Source organism: Silene latifolia, chromosome Y, assembly GCF_048544455.1.
Source record: "Silene latifolia isolate original U9 population chromosome Y, ASM4854445v1, whole genome shotgun sequence".
Taxonomy (NCBI): Eukaryota; Viridiplantae; Streptophyta; class Magnoliopsida; order Caryophyllales; family Caryophyllaceae; genus Silene; species Silene latifolia.
In genome coordinates this window covers 476,026,779-476,039,981 of record NC_133538.1, presented here as the reverse complement: position 1 = coordinate 476,039,981, position 13,203 = coordinate 476,026,779, and the positions used below count along the sequence as shown (strand labels likewise).

At 38.2% G+C, this 13,203-nt stretch overlaps 1 non-coding gene across 1 annotated transcript; it reads right to left on the bottom strand.

The window, feature by feature from the left end:
* Positions 1–404: 404 nt before the first annotated feature.
* LOC141636243 (small nucleolar RNA R71) lies at positions 405–511 on the bottom strand. The gene has a single exon (XR_012540868.1). It is a non-coding gene; the product is annotated as a small nucleolar RNA R71 (small nucleolar RNA).
* Between the last annotated feature and the right edge of the window lie 12,692 nt (positions 512–13,203).

Below are 13,203 nucleotides of genomic sequence, written 5' to 3'. Positions count from 1 at the left end.
CATCACAAAATACCCCACAAAATAAACCTACAATGCCTAAATTTTCATCGCATTCCGTGCCCACTGAGGAGAACCTACCCAATGGTACTCCCACACCACAACATCTAACCGGAAATTTTATTGCCAAATCCGCTTTTATCCAATTAGTCGAAAGGAGCCAATTTGGGGGGATGCCTAGTGAAGACCCTCATTCTCATATGGAAACCTTTTGTGACTATTGTGATGCGATTTCTCAAACCGGTGTGACTCAAGACCAAATTCGACGGGTCTTATTTCCTTTTTCTCTAATTGGCACCGCGAAATAATGGTTGAAGGGCCTTGATAAGGCCACTCTCGGAATAGATTCTTGGAAGAAGTTGGCTCTAGCTTTCTACAAAAAGTTCTACCCACCGGAAAAGACTAACATGCTAAGAGCTCAAATTACGGGTTTTAAGCAAAGGGATGAAGAATCTTTGTATGAAGCTTGGGAGCGGTTTAAGGGAATTTGTCGCTCATGTCCTCATCATGGACTTAGCGAATGGTTCTTGGTACAACAATTTTGGAACGGTTTATATGAAGATTCATGGAACATTCTCAACATGGGATCAAATGGAATGTTCACCAAAGTTGATGACAATCAAACATATAACAAGATTGAGGAAATGGCGGTCCATAACTCACAATATAGTAGACCTCGCAAGGCTACTAGAGGAGGAAGGCATGAAGTGGACACCGTTACTCAATTGGGTGCTCAACTTAGTGCTCACATTGACACAATCAGTTTGAAGTTTGAAAAAGCTATGGCTAGACTTGAAGAAGCCTCAAAATCACCAAAGCATCATGTTAATGCCATGACGGCCTCCTCATCAATCTCAAGTGGGATATGTGAGAATTGTGGAACTTTGGGACATGACCAAAGTGAATGTAGGGGAACAAATGAACAAGTAAATGCTTTCCAAGCATACAAGAGTGGTACCTCTTATTCCAACTATTACAATGAGAACACCAAGTTTCACCCAAATCTCTCATACAAAAGCCAAAATGTTCAAAATCCTCAAACAACTTACCCTCCACCTCCCATGAGAAACCAAAATCAAAGACCCTTTTACAACCAAAACCAAGGTTACCAAAATCAAAATCCATACAATCACCAAAATGACCAAGGTTTTGATGTCCAAAAAGCGGTCCTCCAAATGCAAAAGAATCAACAAGAGTTTTTCACTCAAATGCAAAAAGATAGTCAAGCAAAGGAAACCACCATCAACAATATTCTAGCTCACACCAAGATGTTGGAAACACAATTGACTCAACTAGCATCTTCAAGCTCACAAAGACAAAAGGGGCAATTACCACCTCAAAGTAATCCCCCAAGACATGAAACGGTTAGTGCCATTCACTTGAGGAGTGGTACAAGGTATGAAGCACCGAAGAAGCAAGTTGATGATAAAGTTGTGGAAGCTAGTGATAAGGAAGAAATTGTGCAAAACTCCAAAAATGGAGAATCATCAAAAGAAGAAATTTCAAAGAAAAATGAAGACAAGGTCAAGGAGAAGGAGCCCATTGTGATTAGACTTCCTTTTCCAAGTCGTCAAGCCAAGCCCAAATTTGATGACCAACTTGGAAAGTTTATGGAAATAGTGAAGAATTTGGAAGTCTCAATTCCTTTCACGGAATTAATCAATCACGTGCCGGCCTATGCGAAATACATGAAAGACATCCTCACAAAGAAGAAGTCGATCCGGAAACTTGAGACTATCGCCTTCACTAAGGTGAGTAGTGCAATACTTCAAGGGAGTTCACCTCCAAAACTAAAGGATCCGGGAAGCTTCTCAATACCGTGTACCATTGGCGACACCACGATCAACAAAGCCTTATGTGATCTAGGGGCTAGTGTGAGTGTTATGCCGTACTCGGTAAGTAAAAGGTTGGGGATGGGAGAGCTTAAATGCACCAATATCACACTCCAAATGGCCGATAGATCGACGAAGACACCATTAGGGATATGGGAAGATGTCCCCGTGCAAATTGGGAAGTTTTTCATCCCGGTGGACTTTGTCATTGTTGATATGGAGGAAGACTCCAACATTCCAATCATTCTTGGAAGACCCTTCTTACACACCGCGGGTGCGGTAATTGATGTAAAACATGGTGAGCTCACTCTAGAAGTGGGAGATGAGAGTATAACTTTTAATCTTGACAAGACTATGAGAGCTCCCCGTTTACATGAACCGTGTTTTATGATCGATCATTATAGTCGGAAGGATGAAAGGAAGAAGTCGGAACTCCAATGGAAGAAGAAAATTGAAGATGCTCCATTCAAAGAGCAAGTGAATTGTGACAAAGAGAGCTTTCAAAGCTCATCAAACACAAGCAATGAAAAAGATGGCCTCATTGGCCAAGAAAAGGAAATGGGAAAGTTGTCTCCATCAAATCAAGAGATTTTCAATGATCAACTTAATGAAGTTTGTGGTCTTTGGGATGACGAATTTGAAGGGATTTTTAATCCCTACATTGGTAGTGCCATCGATCAAGACCGACAACAAGGGCCAAGGTCTATTGAAGACCTCTACCATGATAATGAACAAGCTTTTGATTACTTTTTCAAGGTGTTGAGCAACATCAACAACACCTTGAACATGCCCCCTTGACATCTCATCAAGAATGAGAGTTTGGTGGAGTCCTCCCTAAAACACCATTTGTAAATAATTCTAACTCCCTAACTTGCATTTCAATTCTTGTATTGCATTTTTGTTATTTTTGGATTTTTATACTTTGATCAAGATAATTATCATGTTTGAGAGAAGTGAGGGAGGGATTAATAATTTCAATTAATGTGTAGTGCTTTAGCTTAGTGTGGGGATGACAATTGCCTAGGCTATCCATGCCTTAGTAGTGCCCCCACAATGAAGAACACAAGATTTGAAGAATAATAGAAGAATGACAAGGGATATGCGTTGTACACGGATGGAACTGAATCCGGGTACAAAGGGGTCGAATCCGAGCGGAATCAGGAGAATCCGCCCGTTTTCAAGCAATCCGGCCGTGTTGGGTAGAAGACGCACGTCCTAAAATGAGCTGAAGTTTTGAAATTTTTGACTGTCAGCGAATCCGGGCGTCCTACATCCTAATCCGCCCGTCATCAAAAAGCCGACCGTCCTGAAAGGAAGACGCCCGTCTTCTTGGCTGAGGAAAACAAGAAAAATTCCTGGACTGAAATCCGCCCGTCTTCTACAGAAGACGTCCGTCCCGTGTTTGCAAATCCGAGCGTCTTCCCTTAAAGACGCCCGTCTTTAGGCGAGTTTTTCCCAACCCAGAAAAGGCAGAATCCGCCCGTTCCGAGCAGAAACCGCACGAATTGCCCCTGCAGTTCAAATTTTTTCGGGCTTTATAAAACCCCTCCCACATTCATTTCTTCATTCCTTCATTCATAACACTACTCAAAACCCTCAAAACCCTCATCCTCTCCATCACAAAAACAAAATTCCTCAACTACATTCACCAAAATCAAATCAAAACATCCTTTTAATAACAAATCACTCACTCCTTTTTCAATAAAAATCTAAACCAAGCACAAAATCTTCAACCTTTGAGTCGATTTTTGAATTCATAAAGGAAAAGCCTTTCATCTTTAAATCGATTTGGGTGCACTAGAAATTGAAGATTTTTCACTCTTTCTTGGTTAATTCATCAATGGCAAGGACTAAGGGAGCAACAAAGGCAACAAAGGCAAAGGCACCAAAGGCAAAGACACTTTCATTAAGGCAAAAGACTCTTCAAGCAAAGAAAGCATTGGCTATGGTGGTAGCAAACCCAAACTTGGAAGTGCAACAACAACAACAACCTTCCATGGGTGCAACAACATCTACTACTCCGGAAATTGATCAACTTGCAAACTATCCGGAGGTAACTTTCATTTCCAAAACCCATAGGGACACTTTTGCTAAGTTTGCTAGAAAATCATTTCAATCCACCAAGTTTATATGTGAAGATACCTTAGAAAAATTGGGTGTCCTTGAGCAAACTAGAGCCTTTTTCAAAGCCATGGGGTTGGAGAAATTGTTTGAATCAAAAGAATTGACATACCCCTCCCTTACCTTAGAATTTTTGAGTTCTTTGAAAGTTAACAAGGTTGAGACTATGGAGAACCTCGAGTTTCGTCTAGCTAATATTAGTAGGCGCATCTCCTTTAAGGAATTGGGTGAAGCTTTGGGTCTTAGTGATGAACCGAGTTATTTTAAGAATGTTGGCAAATATGACCCCGACCCTCTTTGGAAGGCGATTTCCGGAAGGAAAATTGAAGACTTTCATGCGAGTCGTGCTCTTTTAGTCCACCATCCGGGCATAAGAGTATGGCACAAGGTCGTAAGGAACACCATCAATGCAAGAAAAGACACCAACCATTTCACCAAACTCGATTTTGTTCTTCTTGAGTCGGCTTTGAACATTGGAAGAGTACACACCAAGCCTTTCAACTTTCTAAGGCTATTGGTGGATAGATGGCTCAACATTGATTGTGGGAAGAAAGGCACTACCGTTATTGTGAATGGAGGCCTAGTCACTATCCTAGCTAAATACTTTGATCCTAACTTCAACAAAGATAACAAGTATGAGGCGAAAGAAGGTGGTCATCTCGTTGATTTGCATACTATGATACACAAGTACAAGTGGGTTGCCCATAACCCTCTTGACACCAAGTATGGATGGCTCACTAGTGAGGCTAGTTCTTTCACTTTGCCTTCAAAGATTTGTCTATTGAGTGTCCACCGGACCAATTATCTACTTCCCATTTCAAAAGAGGCCGAGTATATTATCCAACAACAAAAGGGTGAACTTGAAATACCCTCCTCTTCCATTATCACACCACCTTACCCTTTTGAGTACCAAGAGTTCAAGCCGGAGGGTGTTGAAGCAAGAAATGATTATTTGACTCTTCTCATGCAAGCAATGCACAAGCAAGCCTTTGAGGATCGGAAAAATGCTTACTTATCTCAATATCCACCCCTCTTACACTTAGCTAGGCAAGGACTACTTGACCCATCATGTCCTTTGCCTAGTTGGGCGGATAAGGAAGTCCTATTTCCGAGTGCATCTAGGGTTGTTCCGGGTGATAATGAGGTTGTTGGTAATGAAGAAGTTGATGATAACATTGATGAAGAAGCTAGTGAAGAAGGAGAAGAGGATGATGAGCAAGGTGAAGAAGAAGGTGAAGAAGCAAGTGAAGAGGGAAGTGGCAATGAGACCACTTCTAATGAGGAAGATGATGATAGTGATGATATGATGGAAGATTAGCAAGCTTTGGAGGCTCCTACCCTCTCAAGGTTTGTCTATTTCTCTCTTTGTTCTATTTATTTATTTTTCTTGATCATTGTTGGAGTAGTCCTAGCACCATTGAGGACACACACCTCGGTACTTTTTGAGGTGTTCTCATTTTATTGTTCCCACTTTCAAAATCCTAAATGACAAATTAGTTTCATGCATTGCATAGTGTGTGCATGAACTACACCCATCCTTGGACATTAGCAATAATGTGTAGCTCGGTTTGGGGAAGTTAATGCATACACAACGGGAGGTAATCTAAATTATCCTCTTCGTCATAAACAAAAACCATGCATCATGTAGTATAAACTAGTGTAGATTGCATTTAATGTAGAAATCATGCATCATGTTTGCATAATTTCCCATCATTTTGGCCATTGAGGACAATGCCCATATTAGTGTGGGGATGGGGAATTATAACTTAACTTTTATTCAAAAATCTAAAAAAAAAATTTGAAAAATTTCGAAAAACCATAAATATTTGAAAATTGAAAAACCCAAAAACATGTTTATTCCTTTTGTAGTGTAGTTATATTGTATATATTGTATATATTGTGTTTGTTCTATCCTTGTTCACATTGATTGACAACGCCACATCCGAGACATGAGGATCATGAAGAGCGCATGGTATGATCTTTCCAATCTCCTTTTTCCTCTTTATGTTAATGACTATGTTGCTTTATTTTGATTTATGCGGTATAACAATGTGAATTTAGGACTTGCATTTAGTTTATATGTCATATTAGTTGATAGAATCACTTGCATTAGGATGTAAATATTAGTTGCATCATAGCATGTAGTTGCATTTTTTTTTTAAAAAAAAAATAAGTTTTGAAAAGTGCCTAATTGAGAACTTTGACAAGAGCAACTAAGCCATTACAAATACTTTTTCAACTTAAGACTTTGCCTACTAGAATGGTTGTAAAACACCCTAGATAGTGTCATACTAGTGTCTTTTGACCCATGACCCAAAGCCTAGTCAAGGGTTTGCATGTGAGTCACCTATCCAACCCCGTGATGCGATGTGGACTTGGTTAACTTGTCTAGGTGACCTTGATTGACCTTGTGGTAAGGCAACCCAAAAATATTTTCTATTAATAAGCTTGAAGTGCTCATTTCAAAGAATTTTGTCATGTGGAAGTAATTTAATGCCAAGGAAACCTCAAATGTTATGAAATGTTGAAATGTCGAGAAATTTAATTGTTTTGATGGAGGCGTACCACTTCGATGTGCTTTGGAGCGGGATCCATTGAATTGGGCCCCCACACGGTTGTGAATTCGGCCGCCCAGAGACAGAGTGACTATCACCCCGAAAAGCTATTGTTTAGAGGTTAACCGGTTGTCTAATAAGCGATTGGCGAAAACAAAGGACACTAGCCCGGAAGGGACAAACCCCATCTTAAAATTTTTGAAATGTGAAAGTTGAATGAGGACAATTTTGAATACTAGTCATATCCACCCTTTGTTTATAAAGATTTGAGCATTTCATTCCCAAAAAGCCTTTTTGTCAAGCCACTTTTTCGAGCTTGGGACGATCAATGACCTTTACTTTTGTAGAGAATTCGAGACTTATCATGTCATATGCTACTAGCATCATAGGGATCATCATTCCACCACCATCCGATCGCTCTTGACGAAAGCATTTGGAAATTGAGGACGAAAGTAGTCTAGTTTAACACCATTTGGAGGTGATTTAGTGCCATCCTCTTAGCCTTAGTAATTTGTTGAACTAGTATTTGTGAAAGATTACATGCTCTTAAATTTGCTCTCTTTTAGTTGCCTCCGCCACTCGATGAAGAAGTGGCTATTCCTTTTGTAGATGCATCCATTATGTGATTTTGTGTGCTTAATGTTTGGATGTGTCGCCATTTTGGCAAGACCCACCTTGCCTTGCAAGGAGGCATCCTACCTCATTGTTGTCTTGTTGTGAGTTGAAGGGGCGGAGTGATACCCGCTAATTGTCTCATATCGGCTATGTTATTAGGTTAGTTTAAATAATGGTCCTAGTCTTTGTCACCTCTTTACTCGGGACGAGCAAAGGTTCGGTTTGGGGATATTTGATGTGACCATAATTAGCGCATATTTAGCCCCCGAATTAGCCTTGTTCCCATGCTTTTTAGTGCATATTTGGGTCATTTATTGTCTTTAGTTCTTTGTTTTGCATATTCTTTGAGATTTTGATCCCTTGGTAGGAAAGGAGTGCAAATCTTGCATTTTCATGGCAAAACGAGACTAAATTGATCGAATCCAATGACCAAGCATCAAGGAGAGACAAGATTAGAAGGCCTTTGTACATATTATAGTAGATGAGCAATGTTGAGAAAGGATCCTTGAGTCCCCGAGGAAATCCCCAAGGAATTTATGAAGAAAAGGGAAGAAAAGAAGAAGAAATATTGCTGAGGTACAATCCGTGCGGTTTCTCCACAATCCGCCCGTCCTCCACAAGCACAATCCGTGCGTTTTCCTCTAAAGACGCTCGGGTTTGCAGCCACCAGAATCTGCCCGGATTCACCTGAAGACGCCCGTGTTCCACCGCCATAATCCGCCCGTCCCGACTCCAAAACGCACGGATTCCTGTACAGCACAATTTCGTCTTCTCCAAGCTACAAAGAAAGAAGCCCTTCCTTCGAAAAATACCGGCTCCTCCCTGCTCAATCTAAAAAGTGTAATTACTAGTTTAGTCCTTAGTTAACCCTAATGCATCCGCCTAATTTCCACTATAAATACCCCATTAGTCTAATTAGAAGAGGATGTTCTTCTTATCAATAATTAGAGTAGTTAATATCAATCAATTCTCACTTTAGTATTGTAATCAACAATTAATCAAGTTCTAATACAAGTTTTATTTCCTTAATCTCTCTTTTGTTCATCCTTTATTTTGGGTAATTGAAGATTATTTGGGTTATTATTGGGAGATTGACAACCTCTCAATCAAGCATCAAGTACTTCTTTTATTCTTTGCTTTATTATTGGAATCATTAGTAGGTATAATTCTCTAAATCCCTCTTTAATTATTGTTAATTACTTTCATTTATTCATCATGCTTCCTTTTGTTGGTATGATTGACAACCTTGCTAGCATGATCAACATGATAATGAGTGAGTAGTGACCTAGCTAGGGTTAATGGGTAATTAGGGGAAACCAGCATGGGGAATGATTCATGCTTAAATTAATATGCTTTCATGGTTTATTTGCTTGCTTGTTTTGATCTCAACTCATGCACATGTTATGTTTGATGAAATATGAGCCTATGAATCCTTGCATTTTTTACCCATCACCTATCCTTTCAATAAGACTTGTAAGACATAAACCAACTCGAGTCTCATTAGACCATGCATGTTGTTGAGTAGGGAAGACTAAGTCGACTTGTAGGTGTTGTACAATCTAATCGATTCGGCTCTGGGACCCAAACTTACCTAGGATTGTAAGATATAACCCAACTCAATCCATCACAACAATAATTGCTTGCTTATAATTTGAGAACATGTTTGTATGATCAATTCCCATGATTCCCCTATGACCCTATGACACCCTAGTGCTTTTTATCAATTGTTTACAACCGTTTTAATTCATCTTGCTTGTTTATTTCCATTGCTATTTTAGTTTAGTGACCTTCTACATCAACCCAAATTGTGACACCCTTAAGACACCACTAGTTTCAATAGAAATCTCATCTCAATTCCCGTCCCTTGGGATCCGACCTTTACTTGCCTCTTTACTAATTGTAGAGTTGTTTGTGAAGCTATAAATTGTGTTTTGATTCGGACGTGACCCAACGACCACATCTATTTAATTGTGAACACGAAACGTTCCGATCAGTTATAAAATAAATTCTAGATCTTATGCATACAAACATAAATAAGATAAGAGAAGAAATCATTGTTCTTACTATATGATTTCGGTTTTATGGGAACCAACAAGATCTCCTTCTTGTTAGTTCTTGAGCTTTCCAACAATGGATGAACAAGATTCAAGTTTAGAATCTCTCCCAAAAGCATATACCCAAGGAAACCTCTTAAAGACTAAAATAATATAATCTAGTATTAGGATTAGTCTTACTTAAAATTTTGACACAAAATATTAATTTGTTGTCCTCTATTTCGGTTACGAGGAGAAGAGATTAGTGAGTTTTATTTCTCTAGGATTTTCACAAATAGTAGAGAGTTTTTGTCTATATCTTTCTTACTCTAGAAATTATAGATTTTTGAATGAATAATCATCAAAGAGAAAACTCCTTCTCTTTTCTTTTGTTTTGGCCGAAAAAAGGCCTTGGGTAGGTTGCCCAATATTTTTCATTTTTGCTCTTCACAAGAGACTAGGCATGCAACCCTAGTTTTAGGTTTGTTCTTCTCAAGATGTTTAGCCTTGCATGCCTACAACCTAGGGTTATGATTGTGTCTCCATTTAAATATAAACAACACAATATAAACTATATACTCCCACCTTTATTTTCGGTACATTCATAAAATGGAGAATCCATTTTATTTTGTCATTTGTCAAATTGTGACATATGTGACATGTTACTTGACATGTGAATTTGTAATGTATTTTTTACATATTAAAAATCAACATACTCATAAATATGTCATTTACAAAATCGACTAGTCATTCGTAATTACTTGTACCAAAACGGTTTATCAAATTATAAATTACAACGTCTTGTATTTATAATAAATTATTCATTCAATTTCAATTCCAAATTGTTTCGTAAACAATAATTTTCTCTAAGTAACAAAACAATTCAATTATTTAGACCGTATCTAATATAATCGAATTACAATAAGACACGTTAATTTTACTCACAAAATCATCCGTCAATTTTAAGCAATTTTATTAACTCGTATCGGCATACGATTAATTAAATAATCAATTAAGAGTATTTCCCTATAGGTATGACCTAAGGGATTAACTGATCACCACCGTCGCACGACAGTAATGTCAAACTCTAGTCAGCCAATCATTACCGATATGTGTGGACCAGTTGACTGTAAAATTATTACAACCCACATGTATTCTTAAAATGAGATTTAAACATGTGATCATCATGATCGACAGTTGTGATCGCATTATTGTCGGAGGACACATATTCCAACAATCTCCCACTTGTCCTCGACAAGTGTACGTCACCAATTCCCTTGTCTTATTACTATCTCCCACTCAATGCAAGGTGTCTTTCAGGTCGTACTTGCAAGTGATCATATCGAGAGTGGTTTCCTCGATCTGGAGAATAACTGATTGACCGGAATTATCTACCATAGATACCTTCCGAGCGTGGCCACGCATTTCCAGTTCATTACTCCTCGAGTGGCCCTGAGATATTGTTATAACCCTGACAAGGGGTGGACAATTCCTATCGCACTTATTCCCTTCGACTAACCACAGCTATCATAACCCTAAATATGCCCATTTGACCCCATTTACGAAGGTCGTAGTAATATAAATCAAAGTTAATCTGTAACTGTACCACCTTAGGCGAATAGTCTTTAGTCAAAAGAATCGACTCATTAGAATACTATAGTAGCTCTCGCCACAACCAGGCTATATAAATTTGCCAGAACTCTATAAGCGGTCATAAGGCCCGAAAAAGTGTTCCTAACAGTCTGCCTATGTGATCGACTAGTCATATCACATGACTGTATGGCACTGAACTTGCCATCAATCGCATCACATTCTAGTCACTTCGAGACGTCACCTCATACAAGTGACTATGGGCGAATACTATGTTAATCCGGGTTCACTTTAACGGGGTTCAATATCGTCATACAACCCGTTTGGATGTAACAAAGTATAATAAAAGAGTTTTAAAGTAAAACTCGAACGACAAATGCGATTATCACATATGAATAGTCAATGCCTGATTAATACTTCATATTCTATAATCTAGTTTGATCTTGAATGTAGTTGTTCATCTCAATTTAATTGAAATGACATGACTCATCATGTTAAGCCTATGAGAAGGCTTTGGTTAGTAGGTTTTATCAACTTCTTATACCTTACTTAACCTTACTACATACTCGTTTTCCTTGTAATGTATACATTTGCATTACAAAACTTTCTGAGTACGTGTCGAGATCCAATCAAGACATAGGCCCTCTAGCCTTAGAATAGCTCCCACTGTTTTCACAGTGTGCGGGACTCATCCTTCTTGCACATCTCATGATTGCAAGTGTACTCAATTTCCGTTGTAAATATTTCTTATTGTTTTTATTGCCTAGAATGATTCTAGAAAATCTATTTCTTAAATAACATAGCCACAATGGTATCTTAACCATCCTGATGTGTTTTGATTATGGTTTTGTCAGAAACCATGCGCAATCTCAATTGTCAATTGTCATTTGTGTAACACCCTTACACAAAATTGCATCATAAACACTTTGCTTTACTTCCTTAATGCTTCTGCAAGCACTTAAGGGTAATCATTATGGCTTACTTGGTAAAGATTACTTAAATTCGATTTTGAAACAATTCATCATACTCAAAGTATATGAAGTGTTATACATCATTACTCATTTAATTGATCCGGCAGCGGAAGCAAATGGAATCAATCAAATATGTTCAACTTGATTGAACTAGTCATGAATCTTATCAACATAAGACTTCTAATTTGACGCTAATATCATGTGGATTTATCTCCATAAATCCAGATATTAAGATGTATTATAATACTCCAAAAGTCTTAAATCATTCCCAATGATCAATATGACATCCATATATTAGACAAATTAAAATTTCCGTAACTCCCACTAATCTTCATGTATAAACATAACTTCTCAACTTATTGAGAAAAGTTTCATCACATGATCAAAATGTTGATTCCAACTCATTGATGTCCTACTTAAGACCCTCTCTTAAGTTTCTCATTATCTTAGGATGGCAAGAATCTACAAAACTCAAGACATGTATTGAATACAGTCCTTCTAATTGAAGAGGTGGGTTTTTGGATTCACTTGCTATATATCTCATCATAATGAAATACAATCCTTAGACTTAAGCTTCTCAACTAGTGCAAAACCCTTTGCTACCAATCAAGCTTTGAAATCTCTCTTTATTAGTGCAAAACCCTTTGTCACTAATCAAGCCTTTTATTTCGGATTTTCATGGCTCTAAGCCTTGTATTGAGTTGTGACTTAAACATTCTCATGCAAGTCATATGTTCATTACTTTCTAGAAGAAATCAACTTGAATCAAACTATTTCTTTGTAAGTTATAAGCTCTTTACTTTCTTAAAAGTAGTATAAATTCATCATCTTCAACAAGTGACGAATTTAGCCTCCTAGGTTTTGAAGAAACAACATCAACGTCTTACACAAAACGTCTTCATGTAGCCAAGAAAGACCAGTTTCTTGCGACATAACATTCTTTGTGGCTCTTGAATAATTTCTCCCACTCTGTCTTCTAGAAATAAACTTGTATTCTAGAAAGACAGCTTTACGAGCCACTGTAGCACCCCATCATACCAAGGTACCTTACCAAGGACTACCCTAGCATGAGAAGCTGTTACCATCTCGGTTGCCTGAGGTTAGTATATCAAAAGCAACAATCCAAAACAACTATATTAAAGTATAAAGAGTTTAACGATTACATTATCTCTGACCAACCCAAAATAAAAGTGTAAGGGCTTCAATACAACTGAAATCAAAGACAGCTAAACTTGTAACAGCGGAAACTAGACTCAAAGTGATGACTCCCCATGTCTGTCCCATAACTAAACATCTGTATTACCTGTCATATCTTTTCACCATCCCCGAATGGATCACCGCAGATTTTACAAAATAACCACACGGGGTCAGTTACTGCATAATTCAAATAAGGCAAATAAATAATGTAACCGGCCGATGATCCTCCATCCCCGGTGTCCCGATCTCACACAGTAACCGACTACACACCGAAGTGCGTAGCCCTGCCAGA